Genomic DNA, 22,012 nt, shown 5'->3' with positions numbered 1-22,012 from the left:
CCACTCCAGAGCGGCGTGCTCGGTGCCCACATGGGCATCCTTTCTTGCTCGAAGTATTCTTGCTTACATACTTAGATTTTAATGCATTTTGAGAGTAGTTGCTTCAAAGGAGGATAGGTAACACAAACTATCAGCCGCAAATGCCCTATCTCATAAAAAGGATCTCGACGCAAAAGTTCCGCAGGAGTATGAGAGGAGAACACACCCGGGTGGGCTGCACAGGAATTGTATATACAAATTCATTCAAGCGCATCTATCCCCAGGGAACTCGAGTGCAATTCAAATATACCCAAAGGGGTGGTGCCTTGGGGGTTTCGCAGCAGAACGTCTGCAGTGTTTGACCTCCTGGTGCTTTAAAACTAGATTTCCAGGATGGTAAGCAGATAGACGGTTATAAACCGTTGTAGACGCCTTTCTAACCTACAACCTTCACTGTTAGGTCCAGTTCTTGAGACTCCTTGGAATCCGTTAAGGTTTGCAACAACTTGATGGTATTTATCGACTGAGGTAGATCTGGTTGGATTTATTCAGTTTGGTTGCTTCCTTTGGTTCTTGTTCCTCACGTTATATCCTGGGATCTCCCTTTTCTCTCTGTCCCCTCTCTTCTGCTCCCACCTCTTCTCCCTTTGACTCCAGGGTTCCTGGCGGTTCGGGACCTTCATATTTCTTGTCCGACAGCGCGCCCTAGCGGTCAACTTGAACCCTGGCTTAGGAAGTCAAGGTTCAAAAAACGCAGAAAGCCGGGAAATTGCTGAGTCTTACAAGTCGTGAGATAGGTTTTTGAAAAATATGTGTTTCATCGACCTGATTTCAAGGATTGACTGAGGGGCGGCAGGATGGAAGAGCGAACGAAGTCATAAACTTTCTTCGTGCTCATTAATTGGCCACCTACAGAAATTCTTGCCCGGGGAGCTGCGAGGTTCCAGTCAGTTGTCTTCGAAGTGCAGAAGACAGAAGTGCAGATTCCAGGAACCAGTTAAGATCCTGGCGCCGCCCTTAACTCGTAAAAAGGCAAAGCAGCAGCATCGTTGATTTGCTCCTGGTTAACTTGGCCAGCATTGCTGGCGGCAGATAGGACATTTTTCCGAGTGTTTCCATTGCAAGATTTACCTTGAGGGGAGAGGAGGGGTAACCTGGGAAGAAGCTCGCGCTGTCTTTAAAGTTCTTGGGTGAAGAAAGCCCCCACAGGCCTCTGGAGGTGAAGAGTGTGAAGAGACGCATAGTGCGCCACCTGCAGATTCTCAGAAAGGCAGCCTGACCAGGAAGAATCTGAAATGAGGCATCTGAGTCTTCTCCTTTAGATTCCTGTGTGCGACTCAAGAGAACATACCTTTAATGAGCATCCACCATGTACCTCTACAGTGGATATAAAGATAACTAAAAGAAGACCTTGTCCTCAAGATTGACTGTCAAGTAACTAACTTCTGGGACACTTGAGGCAACCTTAAGCAACTGCTTACACCTCCCAGGAGATTGTGCCCTCAAGATGTTTCAACATTAAAACTTTGAAGCAATAACTACCTCTCTCTTACACTAGCAAAGCTTAGAACTCCCAAAACCAATGCCATCCTTAAAGGAAGGAGCAAGGCACCGGCTTCACTCCTTCCATCTTTTTGACAGGTTTTGCTTCTTTACAAAGGGCTGTTTCAGTGGAGTCCACAGATTTTGTGTGTGACCTTCTCACCAGTACTGAAACAACCTCCCACCAGAGTGTGAGCAACTTTGCAGCAAAAACAGAGACAGCATCATATTTATCTTAATACACAAAGTGACTAGCTCCAACCTCATGTGATCTGAGAGTGTTGTGATTGAATGAAAAGCTATGAAGCTTCAAAGACCATTGTATTCACATACAGTACCTTCTAAAGGATGAACCATTTAGATTTAATAAAAGCCAGGTACTTCTGGAAGATGATTATTCACTTAGCTCTGACCTTTCTGGGCAAAAGTGTCCAAGAGAAAATGAAATAAGAGTTAAGAAAGCAACCCTCTGCTACTTTCTCCTTTGTCTCCATAAGGTTTAGTATTGTTCAAGCCATCCTTATACTGCAAGGGATTTGGAATCTATTTTGTAACTATCAAGGTAGCATAAGGTCCAGAATTTCTAGTCTTCCTACACAACGTCCTAGTGTAGGAGGTCGGTGTGTACACTCACATATACTCTCAAGTTGGCGAAAAATATGCAATATCATAGGAAACCATTTTCAATATTTAATTTTGGCCTTCAAACTATCAGACTGAAATGTAGTAATGATAATATAGACAAAAGAGGTATCTTTGCTCTCAGAACTACTGTACACAGGGGAGTATAACTAGACCAAGGCTACACTTGTCAATGCATTTTTATGCATTAACTAATTCATTCAGCTGCATTTATGGAGCATCCCTTTCCCCGTAGTCAAAGCAGAGAGGATCCCAGGCTGTGGCTTACTTACAATCTAATGTGGAATGCGCCCTCTGGTGGAAAAGAGGAAAGAGCTGACCATTGTCTGATTGGACTCCATTTAATCATTTTTATCATGAGCATTAATTCTACAAATGATGTTATTCTACTAGAAATGGCCACTAGGAATTTTGGGACATTTTAAAATAGCAAAACAAAATAATCCTGCCCCTAAGAAATGCAAATGTAGTAATGGAGACCAGAAATAAACATGTGTAAAAGTCAAATATGATTCAAGGACATGCAGAGACAGTGAGCAATTGAAAGCTAAAGGACCATGCTTAAAATATTTATTGGGGAAAACATGGGATAGAGGAACAAGATAAATGGCATCATCTAGAAACAAACAGCTCAAACCAGAATGTGGAATAGTCCATAGAAAAAAATGACTCAGTTTCTCCACAAACCAATGACAAGAACAAAGGGAAAAATGAGTAGGTAAAAATATATATATATATAGTTAAGAACTAGTACAACCAAATAATAATAATTTACATCAACTTTGAAGGGCCTGAGATTTTACCCTACTTGGAAGCTAATGCATTACTTGCCCCAGTTTCGTGGATGTTGGCAGAACGTACGGAAACTTGAGTCTGAGACAAAGGGCTTTATTACTTATATCAATAGCTAGAGTATCATCATTTCCATCAGTTCCCCAAGCCCCAGTTCCCACAGGGCAATGCGAAGAGGGCAGGTGACACTGCACATGTGGTGAGTTGCATTAAAGGAACAGAATCTGAGTTTAAGGAACTGGAGTATTTTATAAAGTCAGTAAGCCTGCCTGGCCTTTGCCTTTGAGGGACACATTATCTTTGTCATACTGGTCAGTGAACAAATCTGCCCTTTGCTCTGGAGGGAGGAATTATCTCTGTCTTCCAAGGCTCTTCACTTCACAGGCCATCTTGAAGAGATAATCTGGAGCAAGGTCAACCGGTGCCTTTGCTCAAAAAATATGCAGAAACGTGGACGACCCAAGGAGCAATGTCTCCCAATAATAATAATTGTTCGGAGTTTGTGGGAGGGAGAAAGCACTGTGGGTTGAAGTGGTTACTGAAGAATTTCCAGAGGAAGAAAATTTTAAAGGACTAGGAGTGGGCACTCTAAGCACAAGATTCAAAATGGAAAGATGAAAAAATGGCAAAGGGCAAGAAATGTCTTGGGCAAAATTAAAGCAAAGTGGTTTTAGCAGAAAGTTTCTGAACATAATTAGAGTAATAGTAGGTTTTGGAAGTAGCTGAGAATATGGAATTTAATCCATTATAACTATAATTTACAAAGTACCCATTCTATTCCAGACACTACACAGAGCATTTTACATACAATTTAAATTTAATTATTATCCTTATGGTATAGAGAAAGAATTGAGACTCACATGAGTCAAGTGACTTGCTTATAAGCTTTGAATCAGGATCTGAACTCAGAGCTCTCTGGCATCTAAGTCCATGGCCTTTCCATTGTATCATCATGAATGGTTGTTAAACTTAGGAATGATATGATCAAAATCTTGTAGCAAAAAGCTTATTCTGGCAACAGAAGTAAGAGTAAATTGCCGGGAGGACAGCCTGCCAGCAAGAAGACAGCAGGAGGGGTGGGGGGTGTGCCAGAGTCCAGGAAAGAGATGCTGAGGCCTGCATTCTGGAGCTCACAACAGTGGGATGGAAAGAGAAAGCATTAGCGAATTATAATGATTGGCATTAGGAAGTAAGGATGGGAAAATATCCAAGCAAAGCCAGGTGGTTGAAAGGATGATGATGATGCCATGGGAACATTAGAGAATGTATGTAAAATGTGGCAGGTGGGCCAGTTTTAAGGAGACATGGTAAAATGGCCTTATCCATACTTTATATAGGATCAAAATCCTTGGATTGTTTTCCTAACAAAGAAAGTTTATTGGCACCTTCCTAGTATGTTAATAAAATTAGGATAGTATCTCAGATTCAAATAGGGAGGTTTTTGACAAGAGATGTATCCTTTTCTTTTCTTCAGGATTTTGCAAACCATGAAAAAGTATTCAAGAGACACGTTTGCACTCTGTGCAACAGACATACTTATTCCAAAGGAAAACGAAGCCATTGTTGTCCCTTGGCTCTCCAGCAAGCTTGTTCATGGGTGGCTGAATATGTAACACTGTGATACAAGAAGCATCTGGGAAATGCTTAAACAGTTTTCTCCACCCTCCCTCTGCCTATCTGCTACCCAAGTGTTCAGCTCATCAAGCTGAAAGCACATAAAGTTTTCACTCATTGTTTAAGTTAAGAAAATCACTTCCAAAGTCTCATGGTTTGGTTTTTCAAGGAAAAATGTGTGGTTTTACATACTGAATGACTGTTTCCTTGTGTTTTTTGTTTTTTTACCTGGTAGCAGTAGCTTTGGAACACAATCACTAACTGCCCCCAAAATAAAAGAGCCCGATCTTTGATATTAGGAACACTGAGGGCTGTGTTTACAAGGAAGTACTGCTAGCTCATGTTTTTATTAACATCATGCTCATGTTTTTGTGAACACTTTTATGAAATGAAGTCTTGTGCCTTTTTTATTTTTATTACTGTCTATAAAAATGAAATTGAAATGCCTGGTCTTGCATTTTCTAGCAGTGCCTGATGTTCATTCATATTTTTTATATGGGTGCTAAGGTACGGGTCCCAGCAAGCCAACATGGCCTTTTGCCATGCGGTCATTGTGTGGGCTTTGTGGTTGTCTCAGTCTCCCACTGCTTGTCCCACTGCAAGGGCACCTGTGGCTTGGGTGGCCCTGAGAGGGCTAAGCCAGTGGGTCTCAACCCTGACTGTGCAATAGAAACACAAGGGGAGACTGAAAACATTCTGTGCTTGATGCCTGAGCCCCACCCTCAGACCAATTAAGTCTGAATCCTCAGGGGTGGGGCCTGCCCAGCTGTATATTTTTTAAATTGCCTGGGTAATTTTGATGCCCAATAAGGATTGACACCCACCCGTCTAAACCAAGCCCCCTTTGCTACTCATGAAGTTCCTGCTGAGCCTTGCTGGAAGCTCAAGTGTTTTCTGGAAGAGGGAGAGAATAATCTAGATATAATCTAGAAATAATCAGATAAGAAGGACTAATTGCCTATAGAGTTGGTCCCCAAATCAATCATCCAGGTAAGTATTTTACATTTGGGTTCAGTCTAGCCAGAAGCTGTTCAGAAAATTATTATGAAGAAGCCAGAATGAACTAAGAAAGAAAGCTGATTGGCCACAGTTACAGAATAGCTAAGCAGAGCAGCCAGAATCAAAACCTGAGGCCCACCTGGGTCACAAGCTTCGAACCCTCCCACTTTCCTACTAGATCTGATGGTGAGTACAAGGAGGGAATCGGTTCACTGTTGTCATTTCTTTAAAGTTTTAAGTCAGACAAAAAAAAAAAAAAATGGAACAGTTTCATTTGCCAAAGGGCACTCAGAATGATATTTCTTGCTCTCAATATGTTGATGCTAAAATATATCCAAAGAAGAGAAAAATTTACTTTCTTCTATTGAAAACACTGATAATTTTTTACTCTATTTATTCACAACACATTAGTTGCATCATATTTTTAAAGAAAGAAATGAAACCATATGATGGGCCTCATCTAATGACAAAAGGAATTATCAAAGAGTGATGGAACTATAAAGATCTTGGAAATCATGTAACCCCTTATTTACAAAACTTCAGAACTAGAGGAGTTAAGTCACTTGCTCAAAGTCAGGTCTCTATCAGCAGTTCCTGGACTATCATCCAGGTGCCGGCTACCTGGTTGGTCTTCTTTCCACTATTCCAAATACCCTATTCCTGGGTGTGTCATTAATTTTGCAAAACATGTTAGAACTCATTGTCTCACTGTCTCAAGAATGGGGTTGGAATAGAGCGGTGGAAGGCTGCCACCTATCTCAACATATCTACATCTGCAATCTTTTAAAGTTAAAGCAAAACAAAACATGCCACAAATAGGCAGTGACATATGCAACTTGGTAAATAGAGTTGGCCCACCCAGCTCTACCAGTACAGCTGACAGAGTTGCTAACAAGGAGACCAGATATCTCAGTGCCATTAAATCCTGCTTCAAAGCAAGCAAGAGGGGGAGGTGGCTCCAGTGTCCAGTTGCTGCAAATGATAAAACAGGACCAGATCATTGTCCAAATGTTCACTGAGTGTAGGTGAAAGGACTGGACCCAATACAGTAGGTTTGTTTCCTGTGACAGGCAGTGTCTGCACTCTTGCAAGTTTACCTTTGGGAATGGGTGAGAACATTGCCTCACCCACTTTTAATTACTCCTCTCCCAAGAGTGCCACAACAAGCACTCTACTGCATCAGAAGGGTTCTGCTGCTAGTAACAAAGAACAGAAATAACAGGGACTAACATACTCATGAACGACAAGAGGTAGGCAGTCAACAGCTGATGTGGTGGCTTTGTTCCATAAAATCCTCAGACACCCAGCTCCTTCTCTCTTATTACTCCACATTTGAGGCCTCTATTTCAGTGTACCCCATAGTCCAAGATAGCCACTCTAACTGAAGACTTTTAAACATGTGTATTTTAGCAGAAGGAAGACACACAGGACAAAAATTGTTGGGGATGGTGTACCAAACAGCAATCTCTATTGTCTTCTGAAGAAAATTCCCACAAGCTACAATTTGACAATTGTGATTATATCTCATTTTCCAGAACTTAGTCATATGGCCACATCTAGCTGCAAGGGGGGCTTCGAAATGTACCTTATTCTGGCCTCTCATGTACCCTTGTAAAGATATGAGATTCTATTGCTAGGGAAGAAGGAGAGAAGGAATCATGGGTGACAACCAGAAGACTCTATCACCTATAGAAAGCAATCCAATAGTAAACATCCGTACCACCATATGAAAAGCAAAATGTTCAAATTGCTTTGGGGTGATGCAGAAAAGATGTTATTGATTCAGGGTGATTGGAGAAAAGTGATTCTGAATTATTAAATCTGAATTATACACTATAATTAAAGGAATATGGTTTTATTCATTTCAAATGCATACCAGAATTCAAACTGATGCTGATAAAGTTTACATAGTGGAGGTACCAATATAAAGAACTGATAGAAAATTATTTGTTATATGCATATTGAATACTAGTTCAGCCTACATTTCTAGTGAGTAAATAAATCCACAAAAAGCCCTTAGAAACCTTTTCCCTTTAAGAAAGTAAATGCTTCATGTTTACATTATGAATTTGATTGACAAAACATTCTCATGGATCCCTTCCTTCTGCAAATATTGGTCACCTTCTTGGTTTTCTGTGCTGGGCACTTTGTAGTTCAAAAGCAGCCTGACTCAAGACCGAATTAAGGTGTTGAATAATCCTGGTTTTTGGCATATGATTTAACAAGACTAATTGAAAGTTTGACTCATTCCATTCAGTCTGGAAAACCAGCACCCAAGCTCAGCAGAATCTCCTTCATGTTACCATCTCTAACAGATTCTTTAACTCCTGGCCCTCACTCTTGGCATAGTTTTGAGATTGGCCTCACTTAAACACAAAGCCATCCTGTGAGCTAAACCATGTGTGGAAACAGCAGGTACCCAGGGAACAATGGGGTCATGGTGTCATCACTGATCTGTCGTTACATAGACATATGTTTTCTCTTGTAAGTCATTTACTCCATTAAAAATTAATAACAAATTTCATTTCATCTTTCCTTTTTAGAAAAAAAAACATTCTGCTGGGAGGCTAAGAAGGCAAAACAAATATGGTTAAAAATAGAAATGAATGTAGGCTTCCAGGGAAATGTAGGTGTGGTTTTTTTGTTTTTTCTCCTGCTTCACTTTGACCCTCTATTTTTTTTAATTCAAATTTATTGAGATACATTCACATACCATAAAATCATCCAAAGTGTATAATCAATTGTTCACAGTACCATCATATAGTTGTGCGTTCATCACCCCAATCTATTTTTTAAACATTTTCCTTGTACCAGAAAAAAGTGAAAATAAGAATAAAAATAAAAGTAAAGAAGAACACCCTAAACACCCCACCACCCTATTTTTCATCTAGTTTTTTGTCCCAATTTTTCTACTCATCCATCCATATACTGGTTAAAGAGAGTGTGATCCATAAGGCTTTCACAATCACACTGTCGCCTCTTGCAAGCTACATTGCTATACAGTCATCTTCAAGAGTCAAGGCAACTGGGTTGCAGTTTGTTAGTTTCAGGTATTTACTTCTAGCTATTCCAGTACATTAAAACCTGAAAAGGGTTATCTATATAGTACATAAGAATGCCCACCAGAGTGACCTCTCATCTCCATTTGAAATCTCTCTGCCACTGAAACTATTTTGTTTCATTTCGCATCCCCCTTTTGGTCAAGAAGATGTTCCCAATCCCACAATGTCAGGTCCAGATTTATCCCTGGGAGTCATATCCTGTGTTGCCAGGGAGATTTACACCCCTGAGAGTCAGATCCCACGCAGGGGGGAAGGCAGTGAGTTCACTCACTGAGTTGGCTTAGCTAGTGAGAGAGGGCCACATCAACATCTGAGCAACAAAGAGGTACTCAGGGGGAGATTCTTAGGCACAATTATAATCAGGTTTAGCCTTTCCATTACAGTGATGAGCTTCATAAGGGCAAGTCCTGAGATAGAGGGCTCAGCACACCAAACTGCCAGTCCTCAATGTTTGTGAGAACATCAGCAACAATCCAGACGAGGTAGTCCAACACCTCTGCATTTTCCCCCAGCTCCTCAGGGAAGCCCTGCATATATATTTTTATTCTCTGTCCAAATTGCTTTGGGATATGTCACTATTTCACACTAACCTATGCAAACCTACCAGGTCTCACTTCCTATTAAAAGCTCCATGTAATTATGGTGAGTTAAATTGTTTAGGAATATAGATCTTGCACCAACTAAACAACCTTTCCCTTGGTCTCACATGGAATTTGCAGTTTTAAAATGCAGTCAGTATTGTCCTTTACCCTTTGGCCCGATTTACCCTAGTGCTAACCAAATCTGCTTCATTCATATCTCTAGTTGAAGTCTGAACTCTTTTTCAGCTTTTTTGACAGTTGCTATATGTGCTAATACTGACATTCTTATCCACTGAGTTCTAGCTCTGAGTTTCAGGTGTCACACAGATACTCAAAGCTCCAGGGATCGAACAGCATCTCGGAATCTGGAGATAGCCATTACAATTCAAGAATTGATGTAACTGCTGTAAGAGCTTACAATCTAGGGACCATTACAATAAGTGTTCTCCTGATAGGCTGTGCTCTAAGGTTCAATTCTGTGTTTATGCATTGTAGTTAGTCCATATTGGTGAGGCATTATAGTGTTTGCCTTCCTTTCTGGCATAGTTCACCTCGTTGCATGTCTCACAGCTTCACTCCTTCTCCCAGTAGTTCAATATTTCATTATATGCACACACAACAGTTCACCATTCTGTTCCTCAGTCAATGTACCCTTAGGCCACCTCCACCCATTGCAAATCATGCTTACTCTCTCCATAGACACCAGTGTGCAAATGCTCTCAGATTCTCCAAGTAAATGCCCCCTTGTGAGGCTGCAGTACCTCATAGGCACCCATATACTTAGCTTCTTGTGGAACCACCCCACTGACCTCCAGAAAGTCTGTAACATTCTGCCTCCTCACCAACAGTAAATATGTACATCCCTCTCTCCATGTTTTCTCCAGCACTTTTATTCCTGTTTATATTTTTCCATACAATTTTATAGAGCTATATTCACATACATATAATTATCCACAGTATACAATCAGTTGTTCACGGTATCATCATTTATCACCACAGCCAGTACCTGAACATATTGATTACTATGAAAAAAAAAGTTTTTTTAACAAATAATAAAAAATATAATAAAAAGAAAAAATAAAATATCAAGCAATACAATATAATAGTAGGGTCAGTGAACAACCCCACTACCAAGAATTCCATATCCCTCCCTTATATCCCCCTCATACACATTTAGCTTTGGTGTATTGCCTTTGTTACATTTAATGGAACCATATTACAATGTTATTGATGACCATAGACTCCAGTTGGCTTTGATTATACTTTTTCCCCACTACCATCCCCTTTCCAACACTCTGTATGACTGACATTCATTTGTTCTCCCACAAGCAAGAACAGTTTTATATTTATACATTTAGTCACAATCATTGACCACTCCAGTTTTTGCTAAGTTAAACAGTCACAGTCGTTATCTTCTATCTTTACCTGAGGTGTCATACATGCTCCTAGCCCACCTCTTTCAGCTTTACTCATGGACATCTTTGTTCAGTGTAGTTACAATATTGTGCTACCATCACACAGTATTATGCTATCTATTCTAGGGTCTATACAGTCAAGCCTGCTGAACGTTCTGTAGTCCTTTAGCATGAAATGCCCGAACTCTACTATCTTTCTGTCTCCTGGTAGCCCATGTTATCAGCTTTTAACTCTCAAAGTTTGCTCCTTAATGTTAGTTCATATTAGTGAGACCATACAGTATTTGTCCTTTTGTTTCTGGCTACCTTCGCTCAACATAATGTCTTTAAGTTTCATCCACATTATTATATGTTCCGTGTCTTTGTTCTGTCTTACAGCTGCATTAATATTCCATCATGTGGAGATAACACGGTTTGTTTATCCACTCCTCCATTGATGGACATTTGGTCCATTTCCATCTTTTGGCCATTGTGAATAATGCCGCGATAAACATCGGTTTACAAATGTGTGTTCATGTCTTAATTTTCAGTTCCTCTGAGTATATACCTAGGGTATTAATTAGGGTTCTCTAGTGAAACAGAATCAACAAGAGATATCTATAAATATAAGATCTATAAAAGTGTCTCACACAACTGTGGGTATGCATGAGTCCAAATTCCATTGGGCAGGCAGCAAACTGGCAACTCCAATGAAGATGTTCAATGAACTCCTCAGGCAACGAACTGGCAACTTCAACAAACTCCTCAGGAAACACTTCGTTGGTCAGCTGAAGAAGAAGTGAAGGTCCTCTGTCTCACTTAAAAGTCTTCAACTGACTGCATTGTCTCATTGTGGAAGACGTGCCCTTCATTGACATCATCAGTCACAGCTGCAGCCAGTTGACTGATGATTTAATAAACCAGCCTGTTGGTTTATTAACCAGCCACAAACATCTCGTCCTCGCAGCAACAGTTAGGCCAGTGCTTTCTTGACCAGACACCTGGGTACCATTACCTGGCCAAGTTGACACATGAACCTAACCATCACACCTAGTAACAGAATAGCTGAGTCATATGGCAAATGTATACTTAACATCCTGAAGAACTGCCACACTGTCTTCCAGAGTGGTTGCAGCATTCTACATTCCCACCAACAGTGAGTAAGTGTACATCTTTCTCCACATCCTCTCCAGCACTTGTAATTTTTTATTTTTTGGATAGTGGCCATTGTGTCTGTCCATGTCTTTTGCCCATTTTTTAATTGGGTTGTTTGTCTTTCTGTTGTTGAGTTGTAGGATTGCTTTATATATTCAGGATATTAAACCCTTATCTGATATGTGGTTTCCAAATATTGTCTCCCATTGTGTAGGCTGCCTTTTTATTTTTTGGACAAAGTCCTTTGATGTACAAAAGTGTTTAATTCTGAGGAGATCCCATTTGTCTATTTGTTCTTTGGTTGCTCATGCTTTAGGTGTGAAGTCTAGGAAACCACCTCCTATCACAAGATCTTTAAGAAATTGCCCTACATTTTCTTCTAAAAATCTTTTATGGTCTTAGCACTAATGTTTAGATCTTTGATCCATTTTGAGTTAATTTTTGCATAAGGTGCAAGACAGGGGTCCTCTTTCATTCTTTTGGAAATGGATATCCAGTTCTCCAGACATCGTTTATTAAAGAGGCTGCTCTGTCCCAGTTGCTTTGGCTTGATTGCCTTATCAAAGACCAATTGTCCATAGATGTGAGAGTCTATTTCTGAACACTCTGTTCAATTCCATTGGTCAGTATATCTATCCTTATGCCAGTACCATGTTGTTTTGAGCACTGTAGCTTTGTAATATGCTTCAAAGTCAGGTGGTATGAGACCTCCAACCTCATTCCTCTTTCTCAAGATATTTTTGGCTATTCAGGGCACGTTGCCCTTCCAAATAAATTTGGTTATTGGTTTTTCTATTTCTGCAAAGTAAGTCATTGGGATTTTAATTGGTATTGCATTGAATCTATAAAGCAGTTTTGGTAGAATTGAAATATTAATTATATTTAGTCTTCCAATCCAAGAACACAGTATGTTCTTTCATTTTTTAAGGTCCTGTTCAATTTCTTTTAGCAGTTTCTTGTAGTTTTCTTTGTATAGGTCTTTTGTGGCCTTGGTTAAGTTTATTCCTAAATACTTGATTCTTTTGGTTGCTATTGTAAATGGCATTTTTTTCTTGATTTCCTCCGCTTGTTGCACATTACTTGTGTATGAGAACACTACAGGTTTTTGCATGTTGATCTTGTGGCCTGCCACTTTGCTGTATTCATTGATTAGCTCTAATAGCTTTGCCGTAGATTTTTCTGGATTTCTACATATAGAATCATATCATCTGCAAGCAGTGAAAGTTTTACTTCTTCCTCTCCAATTTGGATGCTTTTTATTTCTTTTTCTTGCCTAATTGGTCTAGCTAGCACTTCTAACACAATGCTGAATAACAATGGTGACAGTGGGCATCCCAGTCTTGTTCCTGATCTTAGAGGGAAAGCTTTCAGTCTTTCCCCATTGAGTACAATGTTGGCTGTGGGTTTTTTGTATATTGCCTTTATCATATTGAGAAAGTTCCCTCCTATTCCTATCCTTTGAAGTGTTTTCATCAAGAAAGGATGTTGAGGGCATCCTGGTCACAGCTGCCCTGGGGATGGGCGGAGCCCCAGCTGTTGGTGCTGGTGGCTACCGCCGCTGCTGTTACCAAAGCCCAAACTGCCGCCTTGTCTACTCCTGCAGGTCGCTGTTTCCCAGGGTGGCGGTATGCTGGGGAAAGGGGTAGTCAGCGGTGGTGGTGGCACCAAGGCGCCCAAGCCCTCCTTCATGTCGTACATGCACCCGGAGGAGATTCACACAAATGAAAAGGAAATAACAGAAAAGGAAGTAACTCTTCACTTGTTGCCAGGAGAACAGCTGCTTTGTGAAGCCAACACAGTACTCAGGTATGTCCAGGAAGATTTGTGTCAGCATGGGATCTGCTGGGAAACTTGTCTGCACAGACTTCAAGACTGCTTTCTTGAGCAATGATGGATCTGCACTGGATAATGATGAGACTCAATTTAAGAATAAGGTTATAGGAGAAAATGACATTACACTTCACTGTGTTGATCAGTTTTATGGAGTGTTTGATGCGAAAAAAAAAAAACTCTCTCTGGACAACTAAAGAAATATCCTGAGAAACTCATCATCCACTGCAAAGACCTCCAAGTATTCCACTTTTGTCTGAGGTATACAAAGGAAGAGGAAGTCAAAAGGATTGTCAGTGGCATAATTCATCATACCCAGGCTCCTAAACTGCTTAAACATTTGTTTCTGTTTTCCTATGCAACTGCTGCACAAAACAGTATAGCCACAGATCCCAAGAACCATACTGTAATGTTTGACACCTTTAAGGACTGGTGTTGGGAATTAGAGGGGACCAAAGGCATCGTGAAGTACAGGGCAGTGAGCATCAATGAAGGCTATATAGTCTGAAAGGTTGCCAGCATACTTTGTTGTCCCCATCCCTCTTCCTGAAGAGGATATTCCATGCTTTCATGGTCATGGAATGCCAATGTGGTGTTGGTCTTGCCACAATGGATGTGCCCTTTTGAAAATGTCAGCACTGCCCAAAGAACAGGATGATGGCAATTTATAAATCCAAAAAGCTTCTTAGATGGAATTTACAAGACCATCCACAGGCCACCCTATGAAATTGTTAAAACAGAAGACCCAACAAGCAACTTCCTATCCCTGCAGGAAATCCAGACTGCATACTCTAAATTTAAGCAGCTAGTTCTGATAGATAATAGTACTGAATTTTGGGACACAGATATAAAATGGTTTTCTCTCTTGGAAAGTAGCAGCTGGCTTGACATAATCAGACGTTGTCTAAAAAAAGCAATAGAGATTACAGAATATATGGAAGCACAAAACATGAATGTTCTTCTCTTAGAGGAGAATGCTTCTGACCTCTGCTGTGTCGTTTCCTCCCTGGTGCAAGTGATGATGGACAAACACTGTAGAACCAGACTTGGTTTCCAGAGCCTCATCCAGAAGGAGTGGATTGTGGGTGGGCACTGTTTCTTAGATCGCTGCAACCATCTACGCCAAAGTGACAAAGAAGAGGTTCCCGTGTTCCTGCTTTTCTTAGATTGTGTGTGGCAGCTGGTGCACCAGTATCCCCCAGCATTTGAATTCACAGAGACTTACCTGTTTTGTCAGATAGCCTATGCATACCAATTTTTAGCACCTTCTTCAATTCACCCCATCAAAAAGATGATGACATGAGTAGGGAAAGCCAGGATACACAAAGCAAGCCTTTGAATCTGCTCACCATTTGGGATTGGTCTGTACAGTCTGAACCCAAAGCCCAGACATTGCTCAAAACCCCTCTTTATGTGGAAAAGCCAAAACTGGACAGAGGCCAGCGAAAAGGAAGGCATTTCAAACATCAATGACAACTTTCTCTGCCACTCACCCAATCTAAAGCATCTCCCGAAAGAGGGTTTTTCAGGGAAGAAACAGATCATTTAATTAAAATCCTTCTAGGGAAAAACTAAGATGGCGGCTAGGTGAGACAGGGCAAAAAAATACCTCCGTGAAAAACACTAGATAAAAACCAGAAAGTGACCCAGAATTCTGGTTACAGTGATGCGCCAGCTGGACAAGGTCTCCTAGTTCCAGAGGGGCCGTATACTTGGTGAAACCGGGAGTCTGAATTCTGAAACAAGTGGGTAAGCTGGCTGGAAGACCCACAGCAACGTGGAGATCTGGGGAAGCCAGGGTTTGGTGTTTGGAGACCGATGGGCTCTTTTAAAAAAGAAAAAAAAACAAGGGAAAAACCCAGGAGTGGCTGCAGTTGCGATAGTGGGAACCATGCAGTAAAACACAGCAAGAGGGGGCTGGACTGGCCTCTCGGTGTCTGGCCTGGAAGATAACCCACTGCAGATACCCTCGGGGCTGGGGAAATGGAGGGAAGAGCCGGAAGCAGAAAGAAACCCCGCAGCTTGCAGCTGGCTCCCCACAGGGCTGGATAAACTCCTGCCCGGGGCTGTGCCCACAGCCCAGAGCCCTGCCAGTTGTCCTGGAGCTGGGAAGGAAGAACTGTGCGAGGATGGGGGTGTTGAGACACCCCGTTCTGCCATTTTTGCATCAGGCTGAAAGTGCCCCTCCACGGCCCGGTGGCCCGGGGCTTCCCTAGAAGGACAGCATGCACTGGTGATGTAGCATGGCATCCTCTTGGCAGAGGCCCTGGAAGATTGCAGCTGGGAGGGGGGACCTGCTCGGAGAACCCAGGGACACTACGCCAAGTCCAGTGGTTTGTGGGACAGTGAGATAGACGGTCTGGGGCTGAAATGAAATGAGGGCTTAGACTCTTGCGGCGGCCTTGAATCTCCGGGAACCTGGGGGATTTGAATATTAAAACTGTCCTTCCTCCCTGGCCATCCGTACATACACCTCACATTCAGGGTGGACGGCTCCAGCAACACACCCAAACTGAGTTCTCCAACTGAACCCCACAAGAATCATTTCCCCGCACACTGCGGGGACAAGGTGGAGAACTGCCTTGAGGGGTATAGTGATTCACAGACGCCATCTGCTGGTTAGTTAGAGAAAGTGTACGCCACCAAACTGTTTCTGAAAAATTAGATCGGTATTTTTTTTTTACAACTTGAAAGAACCCTATCAAGCAAAGCAAATGCCAAGAGGCCAAAAACAACAGAAAATCTTAATGCATATGATAAAACCAGATGATATGGAGAATCCAACTCCAAACACACAAATCAAGATATCTGAAGAGACACAGTACCTGGCAAAATTAATCAAAGAACTACAATCAAGGAATGAAAACATGGCAAAGGATTTAAAGGACATCAAGAAGACCATGGCCCAGGATATAAGCAACATAAAGAAGACCCTAGAAGAGCATAAAGAAGACATTGCAATAGTAAATTAAAAAAAAAGATCTTTTGGAAATAAAAGAAACTGTTGGCCAAATTAAAAGGACTCTGGATATTCACAATACAAGACTAGAGGAAGCTGAACAATGTCTCAATATCCTAGAAGTCCACAGAAAAGAAAATGAAAGAACAAAAGAAAGAATGGAGAAAAAAATTGAAAAAATCGAAATGGATCTCAGGGATATAATAGATAAAATAAAATGTCCAAACTTAAGACTCATTGGTGTCCCAGAAGGGGAAGAGAAGGGCAAAGGTCTAGAAAGAGTATTCAAAGAAATTGTTGGGGAAAACTTCCCCAACCTTATACACAATATAAATACACAAAGTATAAATGCCCAGGGAACCCCAAATAGAATAAATCCAAATAAACCCACTCCGAGACATATTCTGATCAGACTGTCAAATATTGAAGAGAAGGAGCAAGTTCTGAAAGCAGCAAGAGAAAAGCAATTCACCACATACAAAGGAAACAACATAAGACTAAGTTGTGACTACTCAGCGGCCACCATGGAGGCGAGAAGGCAGTGGCATGACATATTTAAAATTCTGAGAGAGAAAAATTTCCAACCAAGAATACTTTATCCAGCAAAACTCTCCTTCAAATTTGAGGGAGAGCTTAAATTTTTCACAGACAAACAAATGCCGAGAGACTTTGCCAATAAAAGACCTGCCTTATTTCAGATACTAAAGGGAGCCCTACCAACAGAGAAACAAAGAAAGGAGAAAGAGATATAGAAAATTTTAACAGACGTATATAGTACCTTACATCCCAAATCACCAGGACACTCATTTTTCTCTAGTGGTCACGGATCTTTCTCCAGAAGGGACCATAAGCTGGGACATAAAACAAGCCTCAAGAAATTAAAAAAAAAATTGAATATACTCAAAGCACATTCTCCAACCACAACGGAATACAAATAGAAGTCAATAATTTTTGAACTGTAACTCCACTATTTACTTCCTACATGATATAAAATACACAAACTCTAATGACAAATCAGTGGTTTTTAACTCAATGTAAAATACGTAATTTTAGACAACTATATAAAGGTGGGGGAATGGAGGAGTATAGGAACATAGTTTATGTGTCCTATTGAAGTCAAGGTGGTATCAAAGAAAAACAAGATTGTTATGGATTTAAGAGGTTAATTTTAAGCCCCACAGTAAACACAAAGAAATTATCAGAGAATATAACCATAGAGATGAAAAGTAGAGTATGGTTTAAGAGAAATGGGGGAAGGGGCAATGGGGAGTTAAGAAATGAGTATAGGGTTGCTGTTTGAGGTGAAGGGAAATTTCTAGTAATGGATAGTGGGAAAGAGCATTACAACATTCTAAATGTGATTAATCCCACTAATGGAAGGCTAGGGAGGGGGTGGAATGGGAAGATTTAGGTTGTATATGTTTCCACAACTGGAAAAAAAAAAAAAGTCTAAACAGATGACAATTGAATGCCAAGGATGAACTTGGATGGGATTGGAGGATGGAGGACAGGTGGCTCAAAGGGACACAGTTGAGACATAAGGAAAAGGAAATATAGAATGTAAGCTTTGTATCATTGTTGAATCTCTTGTACTTCTTAGCTGCGTTTAATGGGATTGCATAAAAGAATGTTCTTGTTCATGGGAAGTGTATATGTGAATTATAGTGTATGTTCAAGGATGTGTGCAGCTAGCTTTCATATGTTCAGAAGACAGAGCAATAGATGATGGATGATAGGGAGGGAGGGAAAGAAATAGCAATGTGACAGCATGTTAAAGTTGGTGGATTGAGCTATCAGGGGAGGGGGGCAGGGTATGATGGAATTCTTTGTATGGGGTTAGTATTGTTTTTGCAACTGTTCCTATAACTTTGAATTTCAAAATAAAAAAAAAAGAACAGAAAGGGGCAACTCAAGGAAGTTTTGGGGGGGCAGGTGATGGAACTGTTCTGTATCTTGATTGTGATGGTGATTACATGATTGGCAAAACTCACAGAACTGTAAACCAAAAGAGTGAATTTTATTGTATGTGAAGTTTGAAAGAAGAATAGTAAAAATGCTTCTGAAAAGAATAAGATATCAAGGCTTATGATAAAGCCCCGATAACTAAGATAGTGAGGTAATTGTGCAAGGACAGACGAAATGACCGATGAAACAGCATAAAGAGTCCAGAAACAGACTCATACAAATATGGAATTTTCTGATGGTGCTGGTGCTACAGATCAGTGGGGAAGTAAAGTTATATTTAATGAATGGGGCTGGCACAAAAAAAAAAAAAAAAAAACCTAGGCAAGAGAATAAGCAAACTTATTAAGTCTTCGGATGCGCTGCACGATAACCTTCGAGAGTTCTATGACAGCTGGCACAGCAAACCTGCTGACTACCACAGTTTGTTGTTGCCTCACATAGAGGGACCAGAAATCAAAGTCTGGGCCCAGCGGTACTTGTGTTGGATTCCTGAAGCCCATATCCTAGGTGGTGGCAGAGTGGCCACTATGAGCAAACTCTTGGAAATGATGGAGGAAGTTCAGAGCTTACAAGAGAAAATAGATGAGTGACACCACAGGGTAGTGGCCCTCCAGGCAGAGGCCCCCACCCTGCTGAGGAATTCTGTCCGCCTGTCCTCCTTGTTTCCTTTTGCTTTGCTCCAGCAACATTCCTCCAAGCCTGTCTTACCTACCAGCGGTTGGAAAGCTTTGGGAGATGAAGAAGACTTGGCCAAACGAGAAGATGAGTTTGTGGATCTAGGGGATGTGTGACTTATTTTTACAGTTACTGTAAAAAAGAATGTTGAAGACTGGGACAGTAATCAAACACATTTGATCTCTGGGTAGTGTGTCATGCTGAAGCTTCATGCTGGCAGTGTCCTTAGCCCAGTGCTGCATTGGAGTAAACCTGGGCCTTCAGGAAAAGAGCTTGTTCTCATTTCTTTTTTTTTTTCACGGTCATGAAAGACTATGCAATTAAAACCATATCTTTAGTGTTACTAATTGAAAGGAGCTACTACTTGACCCATAATAGGATTGTGGCTGTTTTCTGGTGATGCATAAGTATTATACAGAGCCTGCAGTGGCTGGTGTACTACTAGAAAGAACTTTGCTAAGATCGTCTTGGATATGATACTTTCTTCAGATCCTTTCTGTGCCAGCACAATTTATCCAATCATTGGGAATAGTAATTTTTTCTATAACCCATTTCATTTAGGAGCAAGTTCAGCTTGCTGCATATTTGTATGATGAATTAAAAGATTCAAATAGAGGTATCAAGATGTAAGGCATTTGTTTAAACAAATCTTTTATGGTATTTTTCCTTTCTAGGTCCTCTTGCCTGTAGAAAAACTGGGGAAATTCCACCTGTATCACTCATCCTAAAGTTTTAGACCACCCTTCCTCCTTCATAGAGTGTATCAGTTCATGTGAGGGTGGTAGGCTAACCAGCCATACTGCCATTATTCATTGGCTGACACTCCAGGGCTTTCCTCTACCTGCTCCACTGGCCACCATCCCTCCAAGCCATTCCTGACTTGGTGTACATAGTCCCAGTTTTCTTGCTGCTAAACCTCTTGGTTAAACTGGGAGGATCTCTTCAGTTTATCCAGAGGAGCTTCCATTCTTCTGGAGTCTCTCAGTATTTGAAACTAATTGCTTTGCCTTTTTCTAATAGATGTCAAGGCCCAAGCATTTCCATTGTGGTCCTTTGTAGCAACCCCTCAGGTGGTTTCCTTAGATTGTCTGTTACGTTTACAGACTAATGGAGTAGGATCACTTTTGAATATGGCTTTCATAGGAAAGCAGTTAAACATATAAATATCAGAAGTGATGATTATCATATAGTACCTCAGTGATGTAAAAAGCCATAGAAGAAACTTGATTATGCCTGATAACCTTTTTGGATCTGCTGTCTAAATGATGTATATATTTTAATTCAGGAAAGTCACTTTGTAATGACCAGTTTTTTCATTCTTAGTGGAATCCTGTCACATCCATGAGAGGAAGGGGAAAAAAACTAATGTTAGAATGTTTCAAATGGAGTGTTTGCCTTTTATATACATTTGCTCTCCATTATAGCTCCCAATTTGAATATCAAATGTTTAGAAAAACTTTCAGTTGCTCAAGGGCAATAAGAAATCTTGAAACTATTGACCAAGTGGAGTTTCTTCGTTTGCACTGAATTGCCTTTTGTACAATAAATTGTTCTGCTGTTCTCCTCACTCCATGTTACCATGTGAGCCAGGGTGGTCTGTCCTGGTATGCAGTACTTCTTGAATCTATAATTTTTCTCATAAGAGTTGGGAAGTTTTCAGTGAATATTTCTTCTATTATTTTTTCTGCCCCCTTTCCCCTCTTTTCTCCCTCAGAGACACCCATAACATGTATATTTTTGTGCTTCATGTTGTCACTCATCTCCCTAAGATCCTGCTTGTATTTTTCCATTCTTTTCACCATCTGTTCTTTTGTGCATATGAATTCAAATGTCTGGTCTTCCAATTCTCTGATCCTTTCTTCTGCCTGTTCAAATCTACTGTTGTATCCCTCCATTGTCTTTTTCTCTCCTCAATTATGCCCTTCATTCCCATAAGTTCTGCCATTTGTTTTTCAAGTTTATGATTTCTTCTTTATGGTCATCCAGTGTCTCCCTTATAGCCTTCTTCTCTTTTGCTATATCTTCCCTCAGGTCATTGACTTGATTTTTTAATTGATTTAGGAGATTTGCTTGAACATCTTTAATTAGTTCTTCCTTGAGTTCATTGAAATGATTTAGCATTAGTTGCCTCAACTCCTGCATCTTGGTAGAACTATTAGTTTGTTCCTTTGGCTGGTCAATATTTTCATGTTTCCTAGTATGGTTCATTATCTTGAGCTGTCTAGGCATCTGACTTTCTTGATTAGTTTATTCTGGAGCTTGTTTTCAGTCTTCTACTTAGGGTTTTCTTGTTGGTTGGCTTTGTTCTCTAACCTTTGGTGTTCAGTTCAGCTTATTCTAGGCCTCTAACTTAGGTTCTACTTAGTTGATCAGAGTTTTTTACCTCTTGTTTTTCTGTTTCTTGCCCTGCCTGTATGCAGCCTTTTTATGTGAGCGTCTCCTCAGATATGGTCAACCCTGGTCAGGTTTTCCCAGTCCAGAGAGACCCAGGTCTCAGGAAGAGGCTATGGAGTTTCCTTGATAATGAGACCCTCCTGTGAGGCCTTTAGACTCTGTGAGTTTCCTGTGCTGACCAGCAGGTGGTGCTTGCCAGCCTGCAGCTCCCACACCAGTGTGAGGAGGTATGGAGCCTTTAGTTCTCCCAGTGACCCTGACCCTGTTGGGGGTGTGGCTGACTGAATCTAGTTTCTGATTTCCAGCCCCTGGGGTCTGAGTTCCCCAAAGGAGGGCTGCCACTGGAGCTGGGCCACGCCCCCCTTTTCTTGGGAAGTTATGGACTTTAGTGAATTTTCTCCCCCACTAGACTTATTGCTGTGTCTCTCA

The 22,012-nt window shown here is 40.9% G+C and overlaps 1 pseudogene; it reads left to right on the top strand.

Annotated features, from left to right (window-relative positions):
* Positions 1-13,387: 13,387 nt before the first annotated feature.
* On the top strand, positions 13,388-19,305 carry LOC119540433 (annotated as a pseudogene).
* Positions 19,306-22,012: the final 2,707 nt, after the last annotated feature.

Source organism: Choloepus didactylus, chromosome 7 (assembly GCF_015220235.1).
Source record: "Choloepus didactylus isolate mChoDid1 chromosome 7, mChoDid1.pri, whole genome shotgun sequence".
Taxonomy (NCBI): domain Eukaryota; kingdom Metazoa; phylum Chordata; class Mammalia; order Pilosa; family Megalonychidae; genus Choloepus; species Choloepus didactylus.
This window is presented reverse-complemented; position numbering and strand designations above follow the sequence as displayed.